Here is a 14,204-nt window from a genome sequence, read left to right as displayed (position 1 = left end):
ACCCACCCCCCCCCCCCCCCATGTTATGTTACATAGTTAGTACGGTCGAAAAAAGACATATGTCCATCACGTTCAACCAGGGAATTAAGGGGTAGGGGTGTGGCGCGATATTGGGGAAGGGATGAGATTTTATATTTCTTCATAAGCATTAATCTTATTTTGTCAATTAGGAACATTCAGCACCCACCCGCTATCAAGGCAGCTGCCTATCATGTCATGCCCTACCTGCACAGGTGTGCTGGCTACTCAAATGATCCAATTAAGGAGGCCATTTAGTCAGCAGCAGCAGAAGTCCTGTGCCTGGACGCTCCAACAGGGGCCAGACACAAGCAGAAGCAGCAGAAGCAGCAGCAGCAGCACCACCTTTTGTTTTTTGGCTGCAGCAGCAGCAAGGCCCACAGGGCTGGCTAGCTGGCTAGCCAGCAAGCAGGTAGCAATGAAAGTAGGAATCTTTCTTTTTAACCCTGTAAGGGGGTGGTGCACTGTACCCGAAGATACTGCCATATCGGGTCAATGCATAGGGCGACGGAAGCAAGCTTCGAAATCGGCCCCCGTTCTCAAAAATCCATTTAATATATGGTCCCCAGATAGGGGACGTATCAGATATTAAACTGATAAGAACAGATACTACACTTGATCTTAGCCAAAAGGCCGAGAAGCGATAACCGTGAAAGGGGCGGGCCCAACAAGGTCCCCTTCATGGGCACTATCACTGCTTGCTGTCAGGGAGGCTGCCAGACAATTTTCCATGCACACTCTGGGCTGGGGGGCAGTCAACCACCAGTACACACAGCAGAACCTAAACCCATACCATTATTGCTAAGCAGCAAGACAGGGGCCCATTGCACTCCCACGGGGCCTTTTTAAATGCAATCCATAACCCGGATTTGCCAGGAACCCTTCTTACTCCTCCTACTTGCATGTGACACTGGGCTTAGGATCTGCATAGGAAACACACACACAAGCACACACCTACCTTTGTTGCCTGCAGATGCCTCCTTGGCTGTCCCCAAACGGTATCAAACCAACACCCACGGGAAGCTGTAAGCATAGAGGACATGCCTGCACCCCATTGGACTTACCTGTGTGGGTTAAATCCGGGTTATTTGACAACCTATGGCGGTGATGGTTCTGCTCAGGCAGAGCAGTGCTGATGCTCCTCATAAAGCTGTCGCTGCTGTGAAGGTTCTAGGTGACATCACAAATCCCTATGGTTACATACACAACAAAGCTGGGTTGTTGTTGTTTACACTCTGCAAGGCCTGTGGAAGTGAGTGACATCATAGCACTGTAGTTCTGAGGGTTCAAGATGGATGCAACAATCTCCTGTTGCTTCTATGAAGGCCGTAATAGACGACATCACCAAACAGCTCCATAGTCACATACACAGCAAAGGAGAGATGTTGTTTACACCTAGTGATGTCAGTGGTATTGAGTGACATCACAGCACAGTGCTAAGGCTCCTGGGCCTGGACACAGCAGCGGCTGCAATATCTCAACGGAGAATACGTTTATATCTATGTGTGTGTGTGCGCATATATATATATATATATATATATATATATATATATATATATATTTCTCCGCCGAAATCACTTTTAAACCCATTTCCACCTTTTTTTCCCTTCTCTTCCTCTTACTTTTTTTTCACGTTTTTTTACGTTTTTCTCCTTTTCGCCTCTTTTCTGGGCGTATTATTCTTCTTTTTCTTCTTTTTTTTCGTCTAATGCATACCCCATCAGTGCAGCAATGCTTATTCAATACCGCCAGCAGATGGAGACACTGGGGGATAATTTTCTAAGGATTTATACTGATTTTTCCTGTCTGAATTTGTCGCACAGAAAGTTGCAGGCCAAATATGTGTGACATTTCTGCGACTTTAGCTTCTAGAGCATTTTTACAACATTATACATAGGTGCTGAATACATAAAAAGCGACTGTTCAGCGACAGACAAGTCGCATCGGCTGAAAGTAGGCCAGAATGTCAGTCCATGTTGGAGCAGGTTTAGATACAGTCTAAAGCATAGATCTCAAAGTCTGTGCACAGAATTTAGCAAGGGCCTCGCACCTTCTGATGCATCAGGTAGGTGCACAATAGCATAGCCTAACCCTCTGTACTTTGGTCTATATTGATGCGGGACATAGACAGCCAGCTGATGACCAATCCATTAGTGCAATGGATGGCTGGAAGCATTTGTCTTTGCCTTTGCAATACCACAGAAGCAATGCATGGTCAATGTACAGCAATGACACACCTGTGTGAACAGCCAGGAGACCCCCCCCCCCCCCCCCCCCATGTTATGTTACATAGTTACATAGTTAGTACGGTCGAAAAAAGACATATGTCCATCACGTTCAACCAGGGAATTAAGGGGTAGGGGTGTGGCGCGATATTGGGGAAGGGATGAGATTTTATATTTCTTCATAAGCATTAATCTTATTTTGTCAATTAGGAACATTCAGCACCCACCCGCTATCAAGGCAGCTGCCTATCATGTCATGCCCTACCTGCACAGGTGTGCTGGCTACTCAAATGATCCAATTAAGGAGGCCATTTAGTCAGCAGCAGCAGAAGTCCTGTGCCTGGACGCTCCAACAGGGGCCAGACACAAGCAGAAGCAGAAGCAGCAGAAGCAGCAGCAGCACCACCTTTTGTTTTTTGGCTGCTGCAGCAGCAGCAAGGCCCACAGGGCTGGCTAGCTGGCTAGCCAGCAAGCAGGTAGCAATGAAAGTAGGAATCTTTCTTTTTAACCCTGTAAGGGGGTGGTGCACTGTACCCGAAGATACTGCCATATCGGGTCAATGCATAGGGCGACGGAAGCAAGCTTCGAAATCGGCCCCCGTTCTCAAAAATCCATTTAATATATGGTCCCCAGATAGGGGACGTATCAGATATTAAACTGATAAGAACAGATACTACACTTGATCTTAGCCAAAAGGCCGAGAAGCGATAACCGTGAAAGGGGCGGGCCCAACAAGGTCCCCTTCATGGGCACTATCACTGCTTGCTGTCAGGGAGGCTGCCAGACAATTTTCCATGCACACTCTGGGCTGGGGGGCAGTCAACCACCAGTACACACAGCAGAACCTAAACCCATACCATTATTGCTAAGCAGCAAGACAGGGGCCCATTGCACTCCCACGGGGCCTTTTTAAATGCAATCCATAACCCGGATTTGCCAGGAACCCTTCTTACTCCTCCTACTTGCATGTGACACTGGGCTTAGGATCTGCATAGGAAACACACACACAAGCACACACCTACCTTTGTTGCCTGCAGATGCCTCCTTGGCTGTCCCCAAACGGTATCAAACCAACACCCACGGGAAGCTGTAAGCATAGAGGACATGCCTGCACCCCATTGGACTTACCTGTGTGGGTTAAATCCGGGTTATTTGACAACCTATGGCGGTGATGGTTCTGCTCAGGCAGAGCAGTGCTGATGCTCCTCATAAAGCTGTCGCTGCTGTGAAGGTTCTAGGTGACATCACAAATCCCTTTGGTTACATACACAACAAAGCTGGGTTGTTGTTGTTTACACTCTGCAAGGCCTGTGGAAGTGAGTGACATCATAGCACTGTAGTTCTGAGGGTTCAAGATGGATGCAACAATCTCCTGTTGCTTCTATGAAGGCCGTAATAGACGACATCACCAAACAGCTCCATAGTCACATACACAGCAAAGGAGAGATGTTGTTTACACCTAGTGATGTCAGTGGTATTGAGTGACATCACAGCACAGTGCTAAGGCTCCTGGGCCTGGACACAGCAGCGGCTGCAATATCTCAACGGAGAATACGTTTATATCTATGTGTGTGTGTGCGCATATATATATATATATATATATATATATATATATATATTTCTCCGCCGAAATCACTTTTAAACCCATTTCCACCTTTTTTTCCCTTCTCTTCCTCTTACTTTTTTTTCACGTTTTTTTACGTTTTTCTCCTTTTCGCCTCTTTTCTGGGCGTATTATTCTTCTTTTTCTTCTTTTTTTTCGTCTAATGCATACCCCATCAGTGCAGCAATGCTTATTCAATACCGCCAGCAGATGGAGACACTGGGGGATAATTTTCTAAGGATTTATACTGATTTTTCCTGTCTGAATTTGTCGCACAGAAAGTTGCAGGCCAAATATGTGTGACATTTCTGCGACTTTAGCTTCTAGAGCATTTTTACAACATTATACATAGGTGCTGAATACATAAAAAGCGACTGTTCAGCGACAGACAAGTCGCATCGGCTGAAAGTAGGCCAGAATGTCAGTCCATGTTGGAGCAGGTTTAGATACAGTCTAAAGCATAGATCTCAAAGTCTGTGCACAGAATTTAGCAAGGGCCTCGCACCTTCTGATGCATCAGGTAGGTGCACTATAGCATAGCCTAACCCTCTGTACTTTGGTCTATATTGATGCGGGACATAGACAGCCAGCTGATGACCAATCCATTAGTGCAATGGATGGCTGGAAGCATTTGTCTTTGCCTTTGCAATACCACAGAAGCAATGCATGGTCAATGTACAGCAATGACACACCTGTGTGAACAGCCAGGAGACCCCCCCCCCCCCCCCCCCATGTTATGTTACATAGTTACATAGTTAGTACGGTCGAAAAAAGACATATGTCCATCACGTTCAACCAGGGAATTAAGGGGTAGGGGTGTGGCGCGATATTGGGGAAGGGATGAGATTTTATATTTCTTCATAAGCATTAATCTTATTTTGTCAATTAGGAACATTCAGCACCCACCCGCTATCAAGGCAGCTGCCTATCATGTCATGCCCTACCTGCACAGGTGTGCTGGCTACTCAAATGATCCAATTAAGGAGGCCATTTAGTCAGCAGCAGCAGAAGTCCTGTGCCTGGACGCTCCAACAGGGGCCAGACACAAGCAGAAGCAGCAGAAGCAGCAGCAGCACCACCTTTTGTTTTTTGGCTGCAGCAGCAGCAAGGCCCACAGGGCTGGCTAGCTGGCTAGCCAGCAAGCAGGTAGCAATGAAAGTAGGAATCTTTCTTTTTAACCCTGTAAGGGGGTGGTGCACTGTACCCGAAGATACTGCCATATCGGGTCAATGCATAGGGCGACGGAAGCAAGCTTCGAAATCGGCCCCCGTTCTCAAAAATCCATTTAATATATGGTCCCCAGATAGGGGACGTATCAGATATTAAACTGATAAGAACAGATACTACACTTGATCTTAGCCAAAAGGCCGAGAAGCGATAACCGTGAAAGGGGCGGGCCCAACAAGGTCCCCTTCATGGGCACTATCACTGCTTGCTGTCAGGGAGGCTGCCAGACAATTTTCCATGCACACTCTGGGCTGGGGGGCAGTCAACCACCAGTACACACAGCAGAACCTAAACCCATACCATTATTGCTAAGCAGCAAGACAGGGGCCCATTGCACTCCCACGGGGCCTTTTTAAATGCAATCCATAACCCGGATTTGCCAGGAACCCTTCTTACTCCTCCTACTTGCATGTGACACTGGGCTTAGGATCTGCATAGGAAACACACACACAAGCACACACCTACCTTTGTTGCCTGCAGATGCCTCCTTGGCTGTCCCCAAACGGTATCAAACCAACACCCACGGGAAGCTGTAAGCATAGAGGACATGCCTGCACCCCATTGGACTTACCTGTGTGGGTTAAATCCGGGTTATTTGACAACCTATGGCGGTGATGGTTCTGCTCAGGCAGAGCAGTGCTGATGCTCCTCATAAAGCTGTCGCTGCTGTGAAGGTTCTAGGTGACATCACAAATCCCTTTGGTTACATACACAACAAAGCTGGGTTGTTGTTGTTTACACTCTGCAAGGCCTGTGGAAGTGAGTGACATCATAGCACTGTAGTTCTGAGGGTTCAAGATGGATGCAACAATCTCCTGTTGCTTCTATGAAGGCCGTAATAGACGACATCACCAAACAGCTCCATAGTCACATACACAGCAAAGGAGAGATGTTGTTTACACCTAGTGATGTCAGTGGTATTGAGTGACATCACAGCACAGTGCTAAGGCTCCTGGGCCTGGACACAGCAGCGGCTGCAATATCTCAACGGAGAATACGTTTATATCTATGTGTGTGTGTGCGCATATATATATATATATATATATATATATATATATATATTTCTCCGCCGAAATCACTTTTAAACCCATTTCCACCTTTTTTTCCCTTCTCTTCCTCTTACTTTTTTTTCACGTTTTTTTACGTTTTTCTCCTTTTCGCCTCTTTTCTGGGCGTATTATTCTTCTTTTTCTTCTTTTGTTTCGTCTAATGCATACCCCATCAGTGCAGCAATGCTTATTCAATACCGCCAGCAGATGGAGACACTGGGGGATAATTTTCTAAGGATTTATACTGATTTTTCCTGTCTGAATTTGTCGCACAGAAAGTTGCAGGCCAAATATGTGTGACATTTCTGCGACTTTAGCTTCTAGAGCATTTTTACAACATTATACATAGGTGCTGAATACATAAAAAGCGACTGTTCAGCGACAGACAAGTCGCATCGGCTGAAAGTAGGCCAGAATGTCAGTCCATGTTGGAGCAGGTTTAGATACAGTCTAAAGCATAGATCTCAAAGTCTGTGCACAGAATTTAGCAAGGGCCTCGCACCTTCTGATGCATCAGGTAGGTGCACAATAGCATAGCCTAACCCTCTGTACTTTGGTCTATATTGATGCGGGACATAGACAGCCAGCTGATGACCAATCCATTAGTGCAATGGATGGCTGGAAGCATTTGTCTTTGCCTTTGCAATACCACAGAAGCAATGCATGGTCAATGTACAGCAATGACACACCTGTGTGAACAGCCAGGAGACCCCCCCCCCCCCCCCCCATGTTATGTTACATAGTTACATAGTTAGTACGGTCGAAAAAAGACATATGTCCATCACGTTCAACCAGGGAATTAAGGGGTAGGGGTGTGGCGCGATATTGGGGAAGGGATGAGATTTTATATTTCTTCATAAGCATTAATCTTATTTTGTCAATTAGGAACATTCAGCACCCACCCGCTATCAAGGCAGCTGCCTATCATGTCATGCCCTACCTGCACAGGTGTGCTGGCTACTCAAATGATCCAATTAAGGAGGCCATTTAGTCAGCAGCAGCAGAAGTCCTGTGCCTGGACGCTCCAACAGGGGCCAGACACAAGCAGAAGCAGAAGCAGCAGAAGCAGCAGCAGCACCACCTTTTGTTTTTTGGCTGCAGCAGCAGCAAGGCCCACAGGGCTGGCTAGCTGGCTAGCCAGCAAGCAGGTAGCAATGAAAGTAGGAATCTTTCTTTTTAACCCTGTAAGGGGGTGGTGCACTGTACCCGAAGATACTGCCATATCGGGTCAATGCATAGGGCGACGGAAGCAAGCTTCGAAATCGGCCCCCGTTCTCAAAAATCCATTTAATATATGGTCCCCAGATAGGGGACGTATCAGATATTAAACTGATAAGAACAGATACTACACTTGATCTTAGCCAAAAGGCCGAGAAGCGATAACCGTGAAAGGGGCGGGCCCAACAAGGTCCCCTTCATGGGCACTATCACTGCTTGCTGTCAGGGAGGCTGCCAGACAATTTTCCATGCACACTCTGGGCTGGGGGGCAGTCAACCACCAGTACACACAGCAGAACCTAAACCCATACCATTATTGCTAAGCAGCAAGACAGGGGCCCATTGCACTCCCACGGGGCCTTTTTAAATGCAATCCATAACCCGGATTTGCCAGGAACCCTTCTTACTCCTCCTACTTGCATGTGACACTGGGCTTAGGATCTGCATAGGAAACACACACACAAGCACACACCTACCTTTGTTGCCTGCAGATGCCTCCTTGGCTGTCCCCAAACGGTATCAAACCAACACCCACGGGAAGCTGTAAGCATAGAGGACATGCCTGCACCCCATTGGACTTACCTGTGTGGGTTAAATCCGGGTTATTTGACAACCTATGGCGGTGATGGTTCTGCTCAGGCAGAGCAGTGCTGATGCTCCTCATAAAGCTGTCGCTGCTGTGAAGGTTCTAGGTGACATCACAAATCCCTTTGGTTACATACACAACAAAGCTGGGTTGTTGTTGTTTACACTCTGCAAGGCCTGTGGAAGTGAGTGACATCATAGCACTGTAGTTCTGAGGGTTCAAGATGGATGCAACAATCTCCTGTTGCTTCTATGAAGGCCGTAATAGACGACATCACCAAACAGCTCCATAGTCACATACACAGCAAAGGAGAGATGTTGTTTACACCTAGTGATGTCAGTGGTATTGAGTGACATCACAGCACAGTGCTAAGGCTCCTGGGCCTGGACACAGCAGCGGCTGCAATATCTCAACGGAGAATACGTTTATATCTATGTGTGTGTGTGCGCATATATATATATATATATATATATATATATATATATATATATATATATATATTTCTCCGCCGAAATCACTTTTAAACCCATTTCCACCTTTTTTTCCCTTCTCTTCCTCTTACTTTTTTTTCACGTTTTTTTACGTTTTTCTCCTTTTCGCCTCTTTTCTGGGCGTATTATTCTTCTTTTTCTTCTTTTTTTTCGTCTAATGCATACCCCATCAGTGCAGCAATGCTTATTCAATACCGCCAGCAGATGGAGACACTGGGGGATAATTTTCTAAGGATTTATACTGATTTTTCCTGTCTGAATTTGTCGCACAGAAAGTTGCAGGCCAAATATGTGTGACATTTCTGCGACTTTAGCTTCTAGAGCATTTTTACAACATTATACATAGGTGCTGAATACATAAAAAGCGACTGTTCAGCGACAGACAAGTCGCATCGGCTGAAAGTAGGCCAGAATGTCAGTCCATGTTGGAGCAGGTTTAGATACAGTCTAAAGCATAGATCTCAAAGTCTGTGCACAGAATTTAGCAAGGGCCTCGCACCTTCTGATGCATCAGGTAGGTGCACAATAGCATAGCCTAACCCTCTGTACTTTGGTCTATATTGATGCGGGACATAGACAGCCAGCTGATGACCAATCCATTAGTGCAATGGATGGCTGGAAGCATTTGTCTTTGCCTTTGCAATACCACAGAAGCAATGCATGGTCAATGTACAGCAATGACACACCTGTGTGAACAGCCAGGAGACCCCCCCCCCCCCCCCCCCATGTTATGTTACATAGTTACATAGTTAGTACGGTCGAAAAAAGACATATGTCCATCACGTTCAACCAGGGAATTAAGGGGTAGGGGTGTGGCGCGATATTGGGGAAGGGATGAGATTTTATATTTCTTCATAAGCATTAATCTTATTTTGTCAATTAGGAACATTCAGCACCCACCCGCTATCAAGGCAGCTGCCTATCATGTCATGCCCTACCTGCACAGGTGTGCTGGCTACTCAAATGATCCAATTAAGGAGGCCATTTAGTCAGCAGCAGCAGAAGTCCTGTGCCTGGACGCTCCAACAGGGGCCAGACACAAGCAGAAGCAGAAGCAGCAGAAGCAGCAGCAGCACCACCTTTTGTTTTTTGGCTGCAGCAGCAGCAAGGCCCACAGGGCTGGCTAGCTGGCTAGCCAGCAAGCAGGTAGCAATGAAAGTAGGAATCTTTCTTTTTAACCCTGTAAGGGGGTGGTGCACTGTACCCGAAGATACTGCCATATCGGGTCAATGCATAGGGCGACGGAAGCAAGCTTCGAAATCGGCCCCCGTTCTCAAAAATCCATTTAATATATGGTCCCCAGATAGGGGACGTATCAGATATTAAACTGATAAGAACAGATACTACACTTGATCTTAGCCAAAAGGCCGAGAAGCGATAACCGTGAAAGGGGCGGGCCCAACAAGGTCCCCTTCATGGGCACTATCACTGCTTGCTGTCAGGGAGGCTGCCAGACAATTTTCCATGCACACTCTGGGCTGGGGGGCAGTCAACCACCAGTACACACAGCAGAACCTAAACCCATACCATTATTGCTAAGCAGCAAGACAGGGGCCCATTGCACTCCCACGGGGCCTTTTTAAATGCAATCCATAACCCGGATTTGCCAGGAACCCTTCTTACTCCTCCTACTTGCATGTGACACTGGGCTTAGGATCTGCATAGGAAACACACACACAAGCACACACCTACCTTTGTTGCCTGCAGATGCCTCCTTGGCTGTCCCCAAACGGTATCAAACCAACACCCACGGGAAGCTGTAAGCATAGAGGACATGCCTGCACCCCATTGGACTTACCTGTGTGGGTTAAATCCGGGTTATTTGACAACCTATGGCGGTGATGGTTCTGCTCAGGCAGAGCAGTGCTGATGCTCCTCATAAAGCTGTCGCTGCTGTGAAGGTTCTAGGTGACATCACAAATCCCTTTGGTTACATACACAACAAAGCTGGGTTGTTGTTGTTTACACTCTGTGGAAGTGAGTGACATCATAGCACTGTAGTTCTGAGGGTTCAAGATGGATGCAACAATCTCCTGTTGCTTCTATGAAGGCCGTAATAGACGACATCACCAAACAGCTCCATAGTCACATACACAGCAAAGGAGAGATGTTGTTTACACCTAGTGATGTCAGTGGTATTGAGTGACATCACAGCACAGTGCTAAGGCTCCTGGGCCTGGACACAGCAGCGGCTGCAATATCTCAACGGAGAATACGTTTATATCTATGTGTGTGTGTGCGCATATATATATATATATATATATATATATATATATATATATATATTCTCCGCCGAAATCACTTTTAAACCCATTTCCACCTTTTTTTCCCTTCTCTTCCTCTTACTTTTTTTTCACGTTTTTTTACGTTTTTCTCCTTTTCGCCTCTTTTCTGGGCGTATTATTCTTCTTTTTCTTCTTTTTTTTCGTCTAATGCATACCCCATCAGTGCAGCAATGCTTATTCAATACCGCCAGCAGATGGAGACACTGGGGGATAATTTTCTAAGGATTTATACTGATTTTTCCTGTCTGAATTTGTCGCACAGAAAGTTGCAGGCCAAATATGTGTGACATTTCTGCGACTTTAGCTTCTAGAGCATTTTTACAACATTATACATAGGTGCTGAATACATAAAAAGCGACTGTTCAGCGACAGACAAGTCGCATCGGCTGAAAGTAGGCCAGAATGTCAGTCCATGTTGGAGCAGGTTTAGATACAGTCTAAAGCATAGATCTCAAAGTCTGTGCACAGAATTTAGCAAGGGCCTCGCACCTTCTGATGCATCAGGTAGGTGCACAATAGCATAGCCTAACCCTCTGTACTTTGGTCTATATTGATGCGGGACATAGACAGCCAGCTGATGACCAATCCATTAGTGCAATGGATGGCTGGAAGCATTTGTCTTTGCCTTTGCAATACCACAGAAGCAATGCATGGTCAATGTACAGCAATGACACACCTGTGTGAACAGCCAGGAGACCCCCCCCCCCCCCCCCCCATGTTATGTTACATAGTTACATAGTTAGTACGGTCGAAAAAAGACATATGTCCATCACGTTCAACCAGGGAATTAAGGGGTAGGGGTGTGGCGCGATATTGGGGAAGGGATGAGATTTTATATTTCTTCATAAGCATTAATCTTATTTTGTCAATTAGGAACATTCAGCACCCACCCGCTATCAAGGCAGCTGCCTATCATGTCATGCCCTACCTGCACAGGTGTGCTGGCTACTCAAATGATCCAATTAAGGAGGCCATTTAGTCAGCAGCAGCAGAAGTCCTGTGCCTGGACGCTCCAACAGGGGCCAGACACAAGCAGAAGCAGAAGCAGCAGAAGCAGCAGCAGCACCACCTTTTGTTTTTTGGCTGCAGCAGCAGCAAGGCCCACAGGGCTGGCTAGCTGGCTAGCCAGCAAGCAGGTAGCAATGAAAGTAGGAATCTTTCTTTTTAACCCTGTAAGGGGGTGGTGCACTGTACCCGAAGATACTGCCATATCGGGTCAATGCATAGGGCGACGGAAGCAAGCTTCGAAATCGGCCCCCGTTCTCAAAAATCCATTTAATATATGGTCCCCAGATAGGGGACGTATCAGATATTAAACTGATAAGAACAGATACTACACTTGATCTTAGCCAAAAGGCCGAGAAGCGATAACCGTGAAAGGGGCGGGCCCAACAAGGTCCCCTTCATGGGCACTATCACTGCTTGCTGTCAGGGAGGCTGCCAGACAATTTTCCATGCACACTCTGGGCTGGGGGGCAGTCAACCACCAGTACACACAGCAGAACCTAAACCCATACCATTATTGCTAAGCAGCAAGACAGGGGCCCATTGCACTCCCACGGGGCCTTTTTAAATGCAATCCATAACCCGGATTTGCCAGGAACCCTTCTTACTCCTCCTACTTGCATGTGACACTGGGCTTAGGATCTGCATAGGAAACACACACACAAGCACACACCTACCTTTGTTGCCTGCAGATGCCTCCTTGGCTGTCCCCAAACGGTATCAAACCAACACCCACGGGAAGCTGTAAGCATAGAGGACATGCCTGCACCCCATTGGACTTACCTGTGTGGGTTAAATCCGGGTTATTTGACAACCTATGGCGGTGATGGTTCTGCTCAGGCAGAGCAGTGCTGATGCTCCTCATAAAGCTGTCGCTGCTGTGAAGGTTCTAGGTGACATCACAAATCCCTTTGGTTACATACACAACAAAGCTGGGTTGTTGTTGTTTACACTCTGCAAGGCCTGTGGAAGTTAGTGACATCATAGCACTGTAGTTCTGAGGGTTCAAGATGGATGCAACAATCTCCTGTTGCTTCTATGAAGGCCGTAATAGACGACATCACCAAACAGCTCCATAGTCACATACACAGCAAAGGAGAGATGTTGTTTACACCTAGTGATGTCAGTGGTATTGAGTGACATCACAGCACAGTGCTAAGGCTCCTGGGCCTGGACACAGCAGCGGCTGCAATATCTCAACGGAGAATACGTTTATATCTATGTGTGTGTGTGCGCATATATATATATATATATATATATATATATATATATATATATTTCTCCGCCGAAATCACTTTTAAACCCATTTCCACCTTTTTTTCCCTTCTCTTCCTCTTACTTTTTTTTCACGTTTTTTTACGTTTTTCTCCTTTTCGCCTCTTTTCTGGGCGTATTATTCTTCTTTTTCTTCTTTTTTTTCGTCTAATGCATACCCCATCAGTGCAGCAATGCTTATTCAATACCGCCAGCAGATGGAGACACTGGGGGATAATTTTCTAAGGATTTATACTGATTTTTCCTGTCTGAATTTGTCGCACAGAAAGTTGCAGGCCAAATATGTGTGACATTTCTGCGACTTTAGCTTCTAGAGCATTTTTACAACATTATACATAGGTGCTGAATACATAAAAAGCGACTGTTCAGCGACAGACAAGTCGCATCGGCTGAAAGTAGGCCAGAATGTCAGTCCATGTTGGAGCAGGTTTAGATACAGTCTAAAGCATAGATCTCAAAGTCTGTGCACAGAATTTAGCAAGGGCCTCGCACCTTCTGATGCATCAGGTAGGTGCACAATAGCATAGCCTAACCCTCTGTACTTTGGTCTATATTGATGCGGGACATAGACAGCCAGCTGATGACCAATCCATTAGTGCAATGGATGGCTGGAAGCATTTGTCTTTGCCTTTGCAATACCACAGAAGCAATGCATGGTCAATGTACAGCAATGACACACCTGTGTGAACAGCCAGGAGACCCCCCCCCCCCCCCCCATGTTATGTTACATAGTTACATAGTTAGTACGGTCGAAAAAAGACATATGTCCATCACGTTCAACCAGGGAATTAAGGGGTAGGGGTGTGGCGCGATATTGGGGAAGGGATGAGATTTTATATTTCTTCATAAGCATTAATCTTATTTTGTCAATTAGGAACATTCAGCACCCACCCGCTATCAAGGCAGCTGCCTATCATGTCATGCCCTACCTGCACAGGTGTGCTGGCTACTCAAATGATCCAATTAAGGAGGCCATTTAGTCAGCAGCAGCAGAAGTCCTGTGCCTGGACGCTCCAACAGGGGCCAGACACAAGCAGAAGCAGAAGCAGCAGAAGCAGCAGCAGCACCACCTTTTGTTTTTTGGCTGCAGCAGCAGCAAGGCCCACAGGGCTGGCTAGCTGGCTAGCCAGCAAGCAGGTAGCAATGAAAGTAGGAATCTTTCTTTTTAACCCTGTAAGGGGGTGGTGCACTGTACCCGAAGATACTGCCATATCGGGTCAAT

The 14,204-nt window shown here is 46.4% G+C and overlaps 6 non-coding genes across 6 annotated transcripts; all 6 read right to left on the bottom strand.

The window, feature by feature from the left end:
* Window positions 1–472: 472 nt before the first annotated feature.
* LOC130322473 (U2 spliceosomal RNA) lies at window positions 473–663 on the bottom strand. The gene has a single exon (XR_008867977.1). It is a non-coding gene; the product is annotated as a U2 spliceosomal RNA (small nuclear RNA).
* Window positions 664–2,761: 2,098 nt separating this feature from the next.
* Window positions 2,762–2,952, bottom strand: LOC130322492 (U2 spliceosomal RNA). The gene has a single exon (XR_008867993.1). It is a non-coding gene; the product is annotated as a U2 spliceosomal RNA (small nuclear RNA).
* Window positions 2,953–5,034: 2,082 nt separating this feature from the next.
* Window positions 5,035–5,225, bottom strand: LOC130322491 (U2 spliceosomal RNA). The gene has a single exon (XR_008867992.1). It is a non-coding gene; the product is annotated as a U2 spliceosomal RNA (small nuclear RNA).
* Window positions 5,226–7,312: 2,087 nt separating this feature from the next.
* On the bottom strand, window positions 7,313–7,503 carry LOC130322490 (U2 spliceosomal RNA). The gene has a single exon (XR_008867991.1). It is a non-coding gene; the product is annotated as a U2 spliceosomal RNA (small nuclear RNA).
* Window positions 7,504–9,605: 2,102 nt separating this feature from the next.
* Window positions 9,606–9,796, bottom strand: LOC130322484 (U2 spliceosomal RNA). Its single transcript, XR_008867987.1, has one exon. It is a non-coding gene; the product is annotated as a U2 spliceosomal RNA (small nuclear RNA).
* A 2,084-nt stretch (window positions 9,797–11,880) lies between these two features.
* Window positions 11,881–12,071, bottom strand: LOC130322472 (U2 spliceosomal RNA). Its single transcript, XR_008867976.1, has one exon. It is a non-coding gene; the product is annotated as a U2 spliceosomal RNA (small nuclear RNA).
* Between the last annotated feature and the right edge of the window lie 2,133 nt (window positions 12,072–14,204).

Source organism: Hyla sarda, unplaced genomic scaffold (assembly GCF_029499605.1).
Source record: "Hyla sarda isolate aHylSar1 unplaced genomic scaffold, aHylSar1.hap1 scaffold_2346, whole genome shotgun sequence".
NCBI lineage: Eukaryota > Metazoa > Chordata > Amphibia > Anura > Hylidae > Hyla > Hyla sarda.
This window is presented reverse-complemented; position numbering and strand designations above follow the sequence as displayed.